This window comes from Amyelois transitella, chromosome 7 (assembly GCF_032362555.1).
Source record: "Amyelois transitella isolate CPQ chromosome 7, ilAmyTran1.1, whole genome shotgun sequence".
In the NCBI taxonomy this organism is placed as follows: Eukaryota; Metazoa; Arthropoda; class Insecta; order Lepidoptera; family Pyralidae; genus Amyelois; species Amyelois transitella.
This window is the reverse complement of record NC_083510.1, coordinates 5,367,713-5,384,722: the sequence shown is the minus strand read 5'-3', so window position 1 is coordinate 5,384,722 and position 17,010 is coordinate 5,367,713. Positions and strand designations below refer to the sequence as shown.

The window sequence follows — 17,010 nt, the reverse complement described above, 5'->3', positions numbered from 1 at the left end:
CTTAATTCAATACTTTAGTGAAAATTTGTTTATGGACCTAAAATTCCTTGAATTTTTCAAGACATTTAAGTACTCCGTTGGAAAATAAACGGTCATGATTTTCTAATTTGCCAAGAACTTTTATACCTGCAAGCTTAAAGCCGGATATAGAAATATGAAGTTTAAAAAACTTTATCTAGACTAGACAAATTGTTTTGAAAGCTTTTATAATCCAAAATTCTTTAGGCGCAGCTGAGTATTTGCATCATAGGTCAAATAGCTCATTCACTTTACGTCAGCGACAGAAATGTGAAATGTCAATCTTTCTGTAGATTGCAATTTATGACTCAAATGATATTATGATGGATCATATAGCATTTATTTGCATTTAGATTGTATTTTGGACATTTATTTGGTGTCTGCAGAAATGTAATCGTCGGCGGTATCTTCATAAATAGCTTTTGTCTGGAGAATTTCTTAAAAAAACCTAGGAGCTGTTATGAAGACATAATGGACAGATGGACATACAAATTTATAATGTAAGCGTGGAGTATGGATTTGATTAGGTATGGCGATTAATTGAACTTTCTCGGTAGATCAATTAGTTGCAAAACCATTAATTTATTAATTTTGTGTAGATTTAAATATATTTATTTAGTTCTCTGTCAGACCCAATGGCTAACTGGTATTTAATGCTTTTAGCATTAAGTCCGCCAATTGTGTTATACATTTGTATTTTGTGCAATGAAGTTTAAATAAAAAAAAAAAATCCGCAAAGCTAAATACAGGGTTTGCAATTATACTATGATTTCTATTACAATGGATGAATAATTGCAAGAGAATATTTGTTTCTATGTGGGTAAAAAGGAAAGCTATCTGCTTCGTATTTGCAAGAAACATTGATTTTGAGAAAGAAATAAATCCTGTTTATTTATTTTTGTCAGTTTGTCAGTAAGGTTTTCCTTTTATATGTTAAGACGATAACTGGTTGCATACCAGTAGACCGGTTGTGCTGCGCCCGTTTGGATATACATATATATGTGATGATATAATTAAGAGTTTTTATGTGCCCATATCTCATCAGTTGACAGTGCCTCAATGGCGGACAAATGTACATAGGTTAACGAGTTAAGTTCCGAGCAAAAACAACTTTTTATTAAAACGATCTAATATCAATGCAGAAAGGTCAATAAAAGGTCACACAAATGAAGATCGAACTCGTTTACAAGTCTTCGTGGGTGCTTAATCCTTTTACTTTTAACTTTTTAGTACTCGTTTCAATTGCTAATACACATATTGATGATAATATGCTATATTATAGGATTTTTAAAATTTTCGATAGAACAATTTTGTCGATAGATCCGCCTTGTTGATAACCTCAAAATGTTAGAGAAAATGCTATGTTTGCATGATGAAACAGAAGCCGCATTAAAAATATTTAAAATCCTCTCTCAATAATGTTTCGTTAGTAGCACTAAATGGTAATTTTTACATTCAGTATGATAACGAAATTTACAAACTTACCTTATTTACTGATTTTCCAATTTAGCTACCAACAACGTGCACTGCACTCTCCGTGAGAGTAATTAAAGGTTTGAAATAACAAGGCCGAAGGCAACAATGCATTACACTACGGAACTGGCGGCGTTTTTATTGCTATCATTGTTCTCATACGGTAGCCGCCTAATTAAGTAGGTCCGTTACATCGACGACGAAAGCGTGTCTCGTTTTTTCTGGGTGACTAGGCTATTATCCGCTCCGGTGCAAAAACTCATAGTCTCAAGGCATACGGCGGGGTCGTGCGCCTCACGCCCGCACCGACCTCGCCTGCCAAAATAATAACCAATCAGACAAAACGATAATTGTTCAGTCAACGTGATAACAACAATCGCAGATAGTTTTGGAGTCGCCAGAAATTAATCTTGCCTCGTTCAACACGCACTGTCGACAAAAGACCCTCTTTTTCACTGCGGTATTTGAAGGGCGTCGTTCAAGTTCGACTTTTGAATACAGTGTGTTGCAATATATAAAATAGCATGAAATTATAATGATATTGGAGACAAGTTGTTGAAAGCGGCTTCGTTCCCTGTCAATCCTAACATTGCTGATCTGTATTGCTAATCGTAATTTTGTGTGTTAATAGTGAAACGGATTCGTCATCGAGAAAAAATCATCCTATTCTTGATTAGGTATATTTATATTTATTAATAAATTTTCACAGCATAAAAATATTCCATTCAAAATTAACATAAAATATAAACAAAGTAGATCATTAATCTTGTAAAAGAGTTAAAAACAATTTCCGAAATAATTTCCGTAAAGTAAATCACGAAACACTTTGATGTTCAACCATTACTGAAGTGAATAATAATATGTAATGTAATCAAATGTTATGTAGGAGTGTATAGTAATTTGTGTAGTCATTGTTTTATAGCGGCAAAACCTTGATAAAACATAATAAAGGCTGATGTTACCGCAGTTCAGAGTATAACTATTAATGAAGTATTTTTCACTTTTTAATATAAGCATTTTCATATTCAATCTATGTTGTAGTTTTATTAGTGAACACGCGACTTCGTGACGCTCATACAAACATATATACAAATATATATATAAAGGTAAGAAGAATATTTAAAAATTATTATTTAAAAAAACTGATGGAGGTTCAGTTAAATTTCTAAGAATTTAGGTATCTACAGAATAAAAGTATACTGACCGGGTCAAAATAAATATAAAAAAATATTACATTTTGATAAGTTGAAATAATATCTCTACTAAAATGACAATCAAATTTGACAGATTTTATAATACCACCACATTACGACTATACGTGTTATTAAATAAAAAAATGTCGTGAACAGTAGACAGAGTCTTCTTTATTAGCGTCACAGCACCTACCATAGATCTTCATTCATAATTACGAGCGCCATAATAGATGAGGTGCGTAGGTTTCCCACGGCGCTACGTTAACTTCGTGATTATTATACATGGGATTGAATTATTTGCTTCGTGAATATTTATAGGCAATTGAAATAATTATATCTAGAATAAATGAAGTTTGGAGACTTATTCATATTCCTTTGAAAAGAAAAAATATTAATTAAACCGCAGTTCAAATATTGAACTATAGGGTGCAAATACAGCTACTTTATTCTAAACAAGCTGTTGCCCGCTACGTTGGTCGCTGTAAAGTTCACTGAAATAGCAGACTCCTGTAAAGCCCCTTGGAGAGATGGTGGGAGAATTTTTTGTGTACCAGTTTTTAAGTTGGACTAAGCCTAACACATCTAAGAAAACCCACTCACATCAAAGCAATAGAAAAAAATGTAAGGAAGAGCGCCAATGATATTGGGAATAAATAGTGTTCTTTAACTAGTTTTTTTTTGTTACTGCAAAAATGAATCTAAATATTACAATTCCCATCACTTTGCACAATAGTGTACTCGAAAAAGAATCGAACAGTTTCGATAATTCGCAATCACGTAGGTAATTACTGTGTTTAATGCAGAGTGGTAACAAGTGGTCTTGAAAAATTATAAAACATGTAGATGTAATCACACGTATCCTTGAAACAGTAAAAAGTAGGATTACTGTTGATATGATTTTACCGCAATATTGTTGCTTAGTATGTTATTATTACACTGAAAGGCCATTTACAGCTGTATGGCATAATGATGGCTCATCGCCTAAAAGAAGAATTCCAACTATTATCAATACTATTGGCTCTTTCTATCCCGTGACGGAAAAATACGTGATTAAGTGTATGTACCTATGTAATAATCAGCAGTCGTATGAACACTAATATGAACTAATACAAAATGCACCTAAGCGTATGCGCATTTTAAGCAGTGCGCGTTGATGTCTTTTACAACGCCTGTATCAGGATATATAAATTCCTAGTATTTTTTTAAGAAAACTTCGAATTGTTTTGTTTTCTCCCTTATAAGGGATAAAACCGTGACGAAAACTCATTTTCCTAAGCAATTAAATTTACGAATTGTATTAGATTTTCAAGGTGTAACACATTTTATAATAAAACCAATAAGAAAAATGCTTACATATTAGAACAAAATATTATCCAGTCATAATAAAAAAAGCAGTCAATAATTGGAGTAAAATGTACCACAGCTGCTGCGGTATCTAAGTAAACGGCAATTGGCAATCGCTATGGCGTTGTGAAAAGCTTACACAATGTGTAAACATGATCGGTAAAACACAGGTTTGCCGCCAATCACTCGCCACGCAACGATATATACACAAAACTTTTTCAAATATTCTTTAAATATATTAAGAAGTGTTAGGAACTTTTACTTCTAAGTGAAAAATGAGGTATCATTTAAAGGTTCTTTTTTCTGATTATCTAAAAGAAATTGTGATTTGGAATTCTTGCGTTTGGTGACGTACAGCCGAAATTTGGCATGTACTATATACATAATATTCTTTGAAATATGTATAGGTGCACTAAGATTATGGACAGAATATCCCAAAATACCTACGAGAACTGGACATAAAAAGTTTCTTGTTAAGTGCAGGCGGATCTACAGGCTAGGCAAATATTATATTAATTGATTAAATGTAGAATATCAAATAATTATCTATTAGTCAATTCAAAAAAATTCAAAATTCAAAATTCAAAATTTTTATTCATTATTATAGGATATTATTATATCGCTTAATAATTGTCGTATGGTTTAACAACTTGGTTGACGTCAAATAAATTACTTAAAAACTAAGTTTACTGCCGCTTCCAAGGCGTCAGTGCAGAAGAAGCGGTAACAAACTGCAATACACCGATTGTAGAGTCATGATAGATATTAACTGTAATGCCAAGGATAATTTCAGGGTCTTAACCCGAGGCTGCTTAATTTGCATGGATTCGATGATCTGCTATGGTCAAATGTACCAGATACATAATATAATGTTAATTAAGATCGCAGGTGGTAATGTCACACACTATCGCCGACAACTGAGTCTGAACTAATTTGGAAATTGGAAAAGTTTTGAATTAATAAATTTCATGCCGTAAATATGTAGATGCCGGATGGACGATACATAAGAATAGGACCACTCCATTTTGTTACCACATATGTCATGAATGGCGACTCCGGGATAGGCTAATGAACTTGGGATTCTTCTTTTAGGTGATAGGTAGTCTAGCAAACTGTCACTTTTTGAATCTCAATTCCATCTAGCGATACAGCTGAACGTAACCTCTCAGATGATAGATAAAACACTTCAGAGACCTGATTATATGTACATATGTATGTTTATAAATTTTATTTAAAGCTGGGTTCAGACATGTTCTTTTGTACATACCATACCTTCGTGTCGTATCAGCGTCGTAACAGACTCGCGAAGGAACCGTACGGTATAAGTAAGGTCGTAAGAACATCTTCGGACCCAGCTTAGGACTGTTCTTAAGCATTTTAAATTTAGGAGCGGACTCCGGGGCTCGATGTGTACGTTGCAACCGGGAACAATATGGCTTTCAATTGAAAATGACACATCGGATTTCAATAAAATGCCGAAGAAGAGTATATCAGATATATCTGACCTTAAAATTGGTCTCTTAATATTTCTTTCAAATATTATTTATTAAGTTAATAAGAAAAATAGCTTTACATAATTTTCTTATAAAATAAATAAATTTGCAGATAGGAAACGTCGGCTGAAAGTAATCTCACATAGGGATAGCCTGCCGTTTGGGCTTGTATTTTATTTTTTAATGTTTATCTTTTCTCACAATACAGTATTAAAATATATTCACAAATGTAAAAAGGGCTAGTAGTAACAACCTCGTCCAAAGGTTGAGATCGTGAACATCGAACAGGTTTAGTTTGTTTTTGGATCCAAACTCGAAGCATGTCAAGCAAGTATACATACTGTACCCTCTTATTTTATAAGGCCTTTATAGGATTTAATTTTTATGGACTTGGGCACTGAAACTTATATGTACTCTCAAACTAATATGTACACTGAAACTATATTTACTCGCAATCATTTCGATAATGTTACTTCAAATTCGGCAAATTTGAACAGTGACATCAATGGGTGCAATTTTAGCAGTATGAACGAATTAATTAGAACAGTAATAAACGAAACTTTGAGGAGATTGAAATAAAAAAAAAAACAAGAATTAAGACCACGAAAAAATTGACGGAAAAATCACCAAAAAAAATTTGTTTTTGAGTTAATTTTGTACCACTTGCTTGTAAACGTCAACTCGATTATATACGAGTACAATTCCTTGTCAAGGTCAAGGGATGAATATCGTAACAGTTCTCACTATATTTAATCGCCAAATTTATAACAGAAGTGTCGTAAAATCAGGTTGTATTAATTATTACTACATTGCGTTTCAACACACAGCTTTCTTGTGCCTTGGTTGAAAAGCAAATTGTAGGTTAATAATTTGTATTGAACTGATTTCGCGAAATGAAATTTTCTGTGAACACTGTAGTACATTTTTTCCATCTAGCGAAAGTTTTGAAAATAATGTAATAAACAAAATAAGAAATACTCGTTTTGACTTTATTTATTGGTATTTGTTGGATTACTTTGAGTTTTTATCTCTTTTTATGGAAATTTGTTTCATTCTTAAACTATAAGAACTAGATCAACAACTTAGTTATTTTATATATTTGTAGCAATCTGTTTTAATAAACAAGCCGATTTCCATTTAAATTAGAAAATTATTTACAAACATCGAAACATTATCTGTAAAGAAAACAATTGTTATACGGTTTAATGTTCACGTGTAACAACGTGTTATATATATGGTTGTATAACTACTACTCAGCAACGCATGTGATATAATGACCACCTGCCAAAAACAAGTTCGGTTTTTAGACCGAGTTAAATCATAACAGCGTCAAAGTTAAGAAAAATGCTGCACAGTAACGATATGCATGAATGGAGTTACGACAAAACAGTTTCTTTTTTAATGTTGTAGTTCTAAAGACGAAGATATTTTATATTATCAACATAGCCATCATGCCTCTGGAATTTGACCTGATAGTATCTTCTAAGGAAGTCAAAATTATGACCACGATCAAGGACTGGGAAACAGTAAACAAATTATAGTAATATATATAATAGTATGTATAATAAGTATTAATATACGTAACAATAATCGTAGATCAGGTAAGTCCGGCAGACATTCAAAAAATTACCTGAATAAAATCTCCATTTATATAATACATACAAAAAATTGTTTAAGATGATTCTCAGAGAAAAACTTAATGAAGCGAAATGTCATCAAGTTTCCCCTCTGTTGCCTCGGTTGCTATTATTTCACTAGTCACGAATTTGAGCTTCTGTAAGTCGGTTTTTACTTTTTGTGTCACCCAACGGAATCGCGCTATCACGATATAGCTATTAGCTCTAACAGTCTATTATTACGCCAACTTGAATAATAAATCCGATACGCCCACCTATATACTATCACGGACACGGACGTGGGGTATTGTACTCTAATTAATTCAAAATTATCACGCCTTTGAAAACAATGTCCAAGAATTAGTCATACTTGAGTAACTGTCTTTACTAAAAAAGTTTAAGTACCGGTGCGGTGCCTTCAATCGGTGTAGTCGTTTTGTTAATAATACAATAAAGAAAATACTTTTGCACTAATAAATTCTTCGCACTCAGACCAAAAAAAGTTTAGTCACTATTGCAATATAATCTTGATATGCTCAATTGATTTCTGTACCCGGAACATACCTACATATGTTTTTTTGGAGAATTCCATCGTGCTCAGTTGACGTTTAGAAACAATGGAGCAGAAGCGAATCGCGCTAACACCGTGTTAAAACATGGAATGCGGCGCCGTTTTGAAAGTGGCACGTGCAAGGTCAAAGGTGCAACCAGGCAGTTGTGTCAAGCTAGATTAGAACGGGCAATACGTCTGCCCCTTAATCATTTTAATTTTGTAATAAACAATTGTCCCAACGAGATTAACTCGCAAACAAACATTACTGTGATATTATCGACTGCCACATTTATGTTGTTGGGTTATAAACGACTGTAATAATGACCGTATTTGTCACTACAATTTTGTCAAGAAGGACATCTAGTCATGTTCATGAATGGGAATAATACATTATGCAGGTGACAAATGTCGCTCGATTTCAATGGTTGACGTAGAAAGTAAAGGATTGGCGATCGATGTGAGATCGTGAGCGCGATGATGGCGATAACTTATCACGTGGACACTATTACAATTAGCTCTCTGCGCCTACGCAACATGTGCGATCACAAATCGTTACGTTTGGCGGCACTCGACCCTTTCAATACATTCGCGGTTTCTACATACTAACAGGTGACTGCAATAGTTGTTTTGTTACGATGTTGTTAATTATGGAAGGCATTCGTTAAATGATCTTCAACTCTTTTTTATTTGATTGTCTATATTAGTTGTTTTATATATTTGACGGTCGTTTAATATACATTGTTAAGTTACATCCCAAAAATATTTTTCTAATTAGTAAATTTAAAAGATCAATTGAAAACAAAATTAATAGTTAGCTTATCTAAACCTATAGCTCAAGTGTTAACAATTACATATATGTATAAATAACCAATTATCTGACAAGAAATGACTAGCTAAGTATATTCTAGTGGGAAACTAGTTTGAACCACTACTGCAGCAAAAAGTTGTTGTGCTTTATGAGATCCGGAAGCGATGCGGACGTTAAGTAAATGGTAACACTTGAGTCACTTAGTTTCTTTATACAAAACATTGACTCTACTTTGTTTGAAATCGCAGATGAATATAGCGTTTCTAAGGAACTAACACGAGTAAAGTTACATAAAATATATAAAAGAAATATTGACATAACGTATGATAATAGAATTGGTGATCTTAACGGAATCTCAAAATTTTGTCGCAAAATTAATACCACCGGCTCAGTTACGAAGCGACTATTCAACTTTCACTATCTTATTTATAAAGTCAAATAAAACGCAGCATAATAGTCTTATAGTGGATAATCTTCGGAAAAAAGTTGAAAAAAGTTTAGGCAAGATAGATAATAGTTAATTATGTGTGCAACACGAATATAGAACAAGTATAGTGAAATATGGGATTATGCCGATATTGTGTATTAATATAGAAATGACATTATTTTACTTTAAACTTTAGAAATGATGAAGCGCCTTATGGAAAGTACATGAAGTTTTCTGTGTTACAAAAAGATGAAAACATTATGGTGACTGATAGTGATGATACCGTCAGTTGCAAGGATACATTGACCAGTGCTCGCCACTTCTATACTCTTATTCTATTCCGAATTCTACGAGTGAATTTATTCGTACCAGCATTAGTTTTCAATTACATACAACTCGTATGAACTAGAGGTATGCGGCGTCACCGTTGGAGTATTCACACATGAGAAGGTCGACGACCGCGCATCTGCTGTCGCGTGAGCAAATGTGATTACTTATCGTCGGTTATTAATAGCAGAGTAATAATATTGCAAGCAAAACGGAGACTTGTCGTGCTCGGACCTGATACCATTGTCTGTATTCCTTGCATGGACAGAAATAACTGCTATATTAGTTCAAACTACTCCTTGGTCTCCACATATGCCAATTTCATAAATTATATTTATAACGATGCTTAATAAGATAACGAGTTATATTTAATTATGTTTTATTACCAAATGATACTCCAACGGTGCAGAAATCTGCAAGTCATATGGGAGTTGCCTTCCGCAATTTGAGATTGTGGTGATATGTGTACCTCGAGCTCCTCTTCAGATAAGTTAAAATGCATCAGGGAGTCATACTAGATGGAAGACTTGTTTATCACATTAAGATGAATATATGAAAATAGAATGATAATAAAGTTTGGTTATTATAGGTAAGCGAACAAAGTGATATACGGTCAAAGCTGGTATGGAAATGGTTCGTTATAGTATGATTGATAGGAGTAATTCTGTATTACTGGACAAAGGAATGCAGATTTCTCAACAAAAATTACGTTTTTATGCACAGTTCGGAGTTCGACCAATCATGAATCATTATAGGTTAAAGACGGATGAGTACCAAATCACCAATAATCGTAAATTTAAGAATGCAACCAAAGAAAATAATGGTTGTGGTTTCTGAGGTCGGAAGTGTACCTACAGTTATTCTAAATAGCTCAAATGTTTTCTACAATAGATTGTAATGACCAAAACATACAACCTATAATTAAGCAAAATAAATTAGCACATGCCAATCGATCTGCTATTAGAATGAGTGGTAAAAGAAATCAATTCACTACACAAGTTTATGTTGCGAATTATTTTTAAGTGTTCGTCTGCGGATTCATCTTATAAATAATTGAATAGTTTATAAAACAAAAGTTGTGCGCCTGTATATAGGTCGTCGCACAAAACAGAAGCACGTTTCGTAGCACCACGTAATATTGCAGTTGCCACACTGCGCTTGCGTCACTAGTATGCACGGCGTAGGCGCATCGCGGGGTGTCTTCCGCGACCCACCGACCTTCACGAGTAGACGCAAACTTCGTGACACAAATCACCTGATAACATTGCTTTTTAATGACTAACATCTGTTAGGTACAGTAGAGTCGATATGTTTTATTACATTGAACTACGTGACCTCAGTCACTTAGGCTATATGTATTTTATTACATTATATAAAAGTCTTTTGTCATTGGAGCTAGAAAAAATCTTCTATGGCGGCTGTTATTCGTAAATAATAAAGTATTATGTGCTATGTATACATCTTTATAACTATGCCTGAACACCACACACGAAGAATTTACACCTTGACCGTTTGGATATTTCTGACACCTGCCAACACTTAATTGTGTATACGAAATCCAAGGCCAGAATGAGTCAATGTCATTAGAGGACCCCAGCACTAGAGAACCTGTGAAGCTATACACTAACTTTTTTGAAGCATCTCCTCTACTCTCGCTATTTCATCGGTCAATCTTAGATATAAAAAATAAGAGGGATACATATTTACCTTCGAATACTCCAAGTAAAACTGTCAAATGTGACACGGCAACCCATACTTATTCGGCTATACGAACTACTTCAATATAATAGTAGAAATAGGATAACTTCTAGCCGTCTTCAAATTTAGAGGATAAAGGATTTTGCTAAGGGCGAAGCAATGATAGATTTGGGAAACAGATTCCGAAATATTTATTTTCTTTTAATAAGTAGTTAAGCCTTATCAACGTCAATAGCCCTGCTGGTCGAGGTCGCCTCAAGTCGCGTCCGACGCATGCTAAACAACTGTACTGTTGTAACACCTCGTTATCCAATTGCCGACAACAAACATATTGCACTACTGGAAATTGTATTGTTTCTGAATTATTAAAATGTCTCAAGTGTGCAAGACTGTTGGTGACATATGTACAATTGTACATGCGTTAAAAATAGTGTAAAACCTTCACTAGTAAGGCAAACGTCTAGGTTTTAGTACATACATACATATAAACACGTCTATATGCCTTGCGGGGTAGAGCCGACAGTCTTGAAAAGACAGAATGGCCGCGTTCAGCTATTTGGCTTAATGATAGAATTGAGATTCAAATAGTGACAGGTTGCTAGCCCATAACAATTATTAACAAAATCGCCTTAGTGTCTTAATTATTTGCATAAATACTATACCCGAATATGAAATTCAAAGACTAAAAATATTTATGAAATAATTATATACAGTCCTACTACTACTTGTATATAAGTCTGTTAAGTATATATTTTTTTGCTACTAATGATTTCTTGCTTTTTTTATGTTTATTATTTTTATCAAATCATTCGAAAATTGATTGTTTAAATTTAAGCAATAATTGTAAATGACAGATCAAGGTTATTTTCTGAAATATTTCAGGTTGAAAGTTAGACTTTCTGCAGCCTGGGGTCGTGGAAAGCAACTGGTGAAGCGAGTCGCGAGTGCACGCGCACGGTTTATTAGTTGCGCCAGCGCAGCGGTACCGCCCAAAGGTCGAACACCAATTGATTGATGAATTAAAACTGGCTAAATGCTGTATTATGTATGTTCACATTATTAACATTGAAGGATTTTATCAATAATTTAAATAATGAATCCAAAGAGCAGACGTATCAACATAATATTCAAATTATTTTTTCTAGTTCGTCAAACATTTCGAAAGATTTGAGGATTTTGTAATGAAACACATACTTGTGTTTACGGCTGCCTGAGCAATCACAAGTAATGTTTGAGTACCGCAAATATAAGTAGTGAAACAGGAATAAGTTAACAATATTTTAAAGCCGCGAATGTTCTTTGCTTAAACGGTATGGTTATAAGATCGAATGTTTAATAGTGCGCGTGACTTGGATTTAGAATGTCAGATTTGTACTTCGGTTGAAGCATCATCGGTACATATGCACCGACACACCGATACGTAAAGCGATTTCCAAGAATGTATTTCTAAAACGGATATGATTTCTTTATAGTATAATTCATAATTTAGTGTTAATGACTACATCCTTACTTACACTTATTTGAATAACTATAACTACTGTATGATCTATATATCGTTATGATCAGTGTGAAACCGGATAAGAAACAGTGATAAGTGTGTGCGTGATATGGTAATGTTGTGATGTGAAAGAAGATATACCAGGAACTATAATATCAAAGGGTATGCTAAGATGATTTGGTCATATGGAGAGAATGAATGAAAGCAGGTTGACTAAGCAAATATACAAGGAGAGTGTGGATGGAACAGTAGGAGTGGGGAGACCTAGACGAACGTATCTTGATCAAATTAAGGACATCCTGGCAAAAGGTCAGGTCAAGAGTACCTGAAATATGTACGTATAACTATTGTATCTTCAAAGCGTTTCGTTCTAAAAACTTGACAAACCAACTTGGCTGGCACAGTTTAATTGGTTAAGAATAATTGAGACTTTATCCTAAGAAATATTAACCTGTATATATATACGAAACAACCACCGAGAAATTAAAAATAAATCTGTTTAATGAAAGAAAAAAATTGCTGTCTCTTGCATTTTCAACAGTTAGCTTTAAGAATTTACATAAATTCCCTGTGGTAAATACGAGTAGTCACTCGAGGGCCGCTTTTTGCTATTGACTTAGTGTTCGAATTAGATGTGTTATATGGACAAAGAAAATATATTATTCTTTTGCTAAAGGTATTTGTAATTTTATTATAAATACTTTAATATTTGTACGCATTGACTTGTTAGCGTATCAAAGAGGGAGGATGTTTAGGGCACATACATATATTTTACGCTATCGGATATTGCTTTTACATATGTATGAAGGAAAACGAATCTAAAACATTACTGTTTTTACTTCTACATGTAATATTGTACCTCGCATTGCATATTAGATAGGGGAAAGTTAATGTACTCTATTGGAAATTCGTGAGCAAAATACTTTATTTTAAATAGACTTTCCTTGTTCCATCTTGTCCCTTAGGGCAATGAGTGTTGGTCGTATTGGTATGGAATCAACTAGTAATATGAAAATTTAACATTAACATGGAAAAGATTTAAAATGAAAAACTAAAAAAGTAAATACCAGTGTCATCTATGTATTCGAGCAACAATAACTATAATGAAACCATTAATTAATGGGTATCATTCAATTTACTTAACACTAATTTTTGCATCTTACTTGGCAAGAATAGGCTATCATTCAATTCTTTGACATTTTGTTACTTTGATTTAACTTTCTCTCGATTTTTTTTATCTGTTGAAACTTAATTGGTTTTCTGTTTCTACTTCTGTTCTAGATATTATTTGGTTTGGTTTATAATTACTACTTACGGAAGAAGACTAGTATTTGAGTGTAACTTAAATTGCGACAAAGTGAAGTAAATCCATACAAGATTTTTAAAAGCCTTTTTTTTTAATTCTGTGAATCATGAAACATGAATACCGGTATACAAAGAAAGACTTCCAGAAATAGCGGACCAGGATAAGGAACCATGCACAGTATCGTTGGAATAACCTTTACTCTCCCAGTTCCACAGGCGATACTTGGTAAAACTAGATTATTATTAGTAGGTATTGAATTAGGCTGATACGGATACGCATATCAATATCAGTTGTAAGCTAACACGTGTTTACAATAGCTAAACCCGTTCTTGTGATCTGATTACGATCTGGCCCAACCGAGTGGCCGGCTGACCACTCACACTCGACACCCACCTGTGGGCATGCTATAACGATACTACTTTCGTCACCTCATTAACAAATCGTTTTTATTATGCACATAGGTACTGAATAGTTTACTCAACCAGGTGTTGATGAACTGAATTGCAATAACAGAGTACTTATAGGTGATGATACTCGTAGCAGATAGTGTCAAATACTTTTACAGTTTAATATAATGATGAAAACAATAGAGAACTAGAGCAGGAGTTAATCATGTAGGTAATTTAATATAGAAAAAACGTAAACTAAAACTTACGCAGTAATGATATAAATCCAATATACACCCGGCAGTTTCAACAACTACGGAATAATCAAATTCTCATAAACGTCAAAGAACACGGGCAGTGTTACAAATCACGTATGCAAAGATCACAAGTTAACCGAAGATATCCATAACGTAGGTCCAATGATAACAAACTTTCAGATATAAACGACACTGGTTTCGGGACCGAATAAATAAGAGAGAGCGATACGTAGTGTCGCGTGCCGAGAGTTGGCAAAACTGACGTACGAAGCGCGCAGGCGCCGCCAAGGTATTGTTAAAAGTTACTTTTACTTACGAGACTTGCGGCGTGCTTGGGGCTCTAGGCAGTTCAGTTGAGAGACCTTGCGGTCGCTGCCTCGCAAGTCCGCACTGAACGGCGGGGAAAGAGAAAAACAGAGTTCTCACACTTACTATCGACAAAAAAATTTTTTGCAGTGTTCTAAGACTAACTAGGAATATTTGTGCAAGATTAAGGCAAATTATTGCTATGCAAAGTATTGGACACGGTTCATTGAAATTTTAGGTGAGTATTGCCATATTTCCTTGCACAGCAGGGAACGGAAAATGTCGAATACTAGGTCGTCATATTATGCGAAGTCAAACCATGCATCGTGCTCGTGGAATTTCTAATGAGTGTATGCTTGCAATTGAAGTATTTTTTTTTGCGGGTTAATAAATTCTATTTGTAAAGTAGAAGAAGAAGTAGTAGAAGTAAAGTATAGCTTATCTATTTAAATCAACTTTATGCGTCAAGCTGTATATAGATAAAAGTTAGTTGAACATGATACCTGTTAGGAATTGTAAGAAATGTGAAAGATCCTAATTTGAATCTACACATACTGATCGCATAATCAGAAACTACCATACAAAATAAATAGGCATTAACACGTGTTTCTTTGGCTTGGCAAGGTTAATCTCAAACAGTTCCAACTCCAAGACTTAGGTATGGAATTCGTGTTGCAACCTGTGCTCAAGGGTTTGCATCAATCGTATTGTCTATCAAGTGATAGAGTGGTAAGTCTGGCGCGATCGTGCTCATTTCGACCTCGCATGTAACCCAATGATCTGATTCAGTATGCTCCGATTAAGAAACTATTGAACATATAGGCCGATTTACAATTTCACCGATTAATCATATTGATAAATATTTAAGGTCGATATTATAAAAGCTAATCGAAAGTGTCCATTCCCAGAGTTGAAATTGTCTACGTAGTATATGACATAGCTGGGCATTTAATATTTAATCACACATTATAAGATCGATAAGCGAAAAGTCATCCTATTATATGTTCTACTAAAATCTAACATGTCATCCAGTGTGAACACCTGCCTTCCATATGCGCTCATACATAAGTAAAATGTGGCAAACGTGTGCATCCTTGAGACCACTTTCATTACTTAAATGATAAAATGATGTGTTCAATAGTGTTTAAGCTAAAATCAAGTTCTACCAAAGTAAATAAAATCATCAAATTGTCAAGCTTCAGTCAAGAGGTTATAACAAGTAAAAAAATTAAACATGGACAATTTATTGCTACATTGGCATGAAATCTAACAATAGAAAATTAATGAATCTACCAGCAATTTGTAATTTTTTGATTTGTTATAATTATTTCTTATGAGAGTTTTTAAGTTGGTTCAAATTAGAATCTGAATTCGGTATGAGGGGGATACCTATACTTTTAAGCATCCGGAAATCAACATCATCATGGCGGACTTTTGAGGATGCAGTTCTTACACTCTTGGCGATCTTGTGCCAGGCTTATCTAGACTCGGCCACCGTGACGTTGGATGTCGTCTGCCCAGCCGGAAATATCCACAAAGAATGTATCAAAGGAAAATATTCAAATAGCAAGTACTTACAATAAACATTGTCATTACTCAACAGAGCTCCAAGTGGGCACCTAATGGTGAATTGTCAAGGTATTGTTTGTCATGAAATATTGTTTCTAATTACATTTTCTTGTCAAACGTGTAATGTAATTACAGGTTTGTTAAATTAGGAATAACAAATAAACAAAACGTGCTAACGGTTCATAGTAATTTTCGGTGCAATTATGCAAGTCAAATCTTAATGAGTTAGATATTTAATAGGTCGGGCCTTCGTGACATATAGTTGATCATGACATTTTGTTAAGATCACCAGGTTCATTACAACCTAACATATGCATTACGTTTCAATATAACTATTGTTAGAGTTGTATGATTTAATTAAGATTATGTGATATATGTCAAATGTTTAACAATATGACTGTTATGGAGTGGCAATATTACTCATTGTCATCAATGTCTTTTTAGCCTTGAATTTGACTAAAATTGATCGATGGATAAGATGTTTTTAAAATGATTGCAAAAGTCATAACATGGAAATATTAATAATTGAGACAAATACACAGACTCGTTCCATCGACATTGCCCATTTCCTTTGTTATTTCTTGACACTTAAATCTATATTTATTAATTTTCAATTGTTCATTTTATATTGTCAAATCAACGAACATGAAAGTTCGCATAGAACAAGTAGGAAAACTTGTTAAGCAAACAAGCTTCAATTACCATCGACATAATAAAGGTTATTAAGAATTGCCTTCA

General features: G+C 33.8%; 1 protein-coding gene across 2 annotated transcripts in view; it reads right to left on the bottom strand.

Annotated features, from left to right (window-relative positions):
- Positions 1–14,658, bottom strand: part of LOC106134217 (mucin-5AC) — a 41,173-nt gene extending 26,515 nt beyond the window's left edge. For both annotated transcript variants that reach the window (XM_013334221.2, XM_013334214.2), the window contains exon 1: positions 14,410–14,658. The gene's annotated coding sequence lies outside the window, so the exon portion shown is untranslated. The remainder of the gene's footprint in view (positions 1–14,409) is intronic.
- Between the last annotated feature and the right edge of the window lie 2,352 nt (positions 14,659–17,010).